Below are 1,706 nucleotides of genomic sequence, written 5' to 3' on the forward strand. Positions count from 1 at the left end.
ACCTCCAAATTTCTTATTAAGGACCTTGTTTTAGTTATAAAACTATGAGTGGTCTTAGAGAGGTTGGAGATGATAGTAACTAAGTTAGAAAGGCTCTGCCTAGGAGTCTCCATATGTTCCTGAGAAGATGGGAGTGGTGGCCTGTTGTTGAACCTATTCTGGGTTCTTCCACCTTGATTATTATTGAAGCCTTGCTGAGACTTTTGTTGATCCTTCCATGAAAGGTTAGGATAATTCCTCTATGAAGGATTATAGGTGTTTTCATAGGGTTCTCCCATGTAATTCACCTCCTCCATTATGGGTTGTTCAGGATCATAAGCTTCTTCTTCAGAGGAAGCTTCTTGAGTGCTGCCAGTTGCAGCTTGTATTCTAGTCAAATGCTGAGAGATCATAATGACCTGTTGGGTCAAGATCTTGTTCTAAACCAATATGGCATTCAGAGTGTCTACTTCAAGAACTCCTTTCTTCTAAGCTACCCCATTATTCACAGGGTTTCCCTCAGAAATCTACATGAATTAGTTGTTTGCAACTATCTCAATGAGTTCTCTTACTTTTGCAGGCGTTTTCTTCAAGTGGAGTGATCCACCTGCAGAGCTGTCCAATGATATTTTTTACATCTCAGATAAACCATAATAGAAGATGCCTAAGATAGAGCATTCTGAGAGCATGTCAAAAGGACATCTCATAATCAGTTTCTTGTATCTTTCCCAAGCTTCATAGAGGGATTCACCTTCTTTTTGTCTGAAGGTTTGAACTTCCACTCTGATTTTGCTCATTTTCTGAGGTGGAAAGAACTTGGCCAAGAAAGCATTGACCAATTTTTTCCAAGAGTCTAGGCTTTCTTTAGGTTGAGAGTCCAACCATATCCTAGCTTTGTCTCTAACTGCAAAGGAAAAGAGCATAAGTCTGTAGACCTCAGGATCTACTCCATTGGTCTTAACAGTGTCACAGATTTGCAAGAATTCAGATAGAAACTGATGTGGATCTTCCAGTGGATGTCCATGGAACTTACAATTCTCTTGCATAAGAGAGACTAACTGAGGCTTAAGCTCAAAGTTGTTTGCTCTAATGGCAGGTATGGAGATACTTCTTCCATAAAAATCAAAAGTTGGTATGGTATAGTCACCAAGAACCTTTCTTGCATCTCCTTCATTATTAGGCTCGGCTGCCATGTTTTCAGCTTCTTGTTCAAAAATCTCTGTGAGGTTTCTTCTAGAGTATTGTGCTTTAGCTTGTTGTAAATGCCTCCTTAGTGTCCTCTCAGGTTCAGTATCAAGATTAAAGAGAGGTTCTTTATCTCTGTTCCTGCTCATAAATAAGAGAAAGAAAACAAGAAAGAAGAAGAATGGGAGCTCTATGTTCAAGAACAGAGGACTCCCTATGAGATGTGAAGAAGAAGAAAGAAGAATAAAGATAGAGAAGAGAGAAGAAGAATTCGAATAAAAGGGAAGAAGAATTTGAAAATTAGAAGTAAAAAGAGAAAATATTTTTGTTTTTTATTTTTATTTATTAATTAAATTCGAAAATTAAAGCTAATTAACTAAAAATATTTGAAAATTAAATAATGAATTTCAAAAAAGGAGAGAAATATGGAAGATATTTTTTGAAAATTAGATGAGAGAAGAATTAGTTAGGAAGTTTTGAAAAAGAAGAAAGAGAAAACAAGTAACTAATTAAGAATGATTTGAAAACAAGATAAGATAGAA

At 36.1% G+C, this 1,706-nt stretch overlaps 1 non-coding gene across 1 annotated transcript; it reads left to right on the forward strand.

Moving 5' to 3' along the window:
* The first annotated feature begins 661 nt into the window (after positions 1 to 661).
* Positions 662 to 770, forward strand: LOC130952090 (small nucleolar RNA R71). The gene has a single exon (XR_009074271.1). It is a non-coding gene; the product is annotated as a small nucleolar RNA R71 (small nucleolar RNA).
* The last annotated feature ends 936 nt before the right edge of the window (positions 771 to 1,706 follow it).

Source organism: Arachis stenosperma, chromosome 9 (assembly GCF_014773155.1).
Source record: "Arachis stenosperma cultivar V10309 chromosome 9, arast.V10309.gnm1.PFL2, whole genome shotgun sequence".
Lineage (NCBI taxonomy): Eukaryota > Viridiplantae > Streptophyta > Magnoliopsida > Fabales > Fabaceae > Arachis > Arachis stenosperma.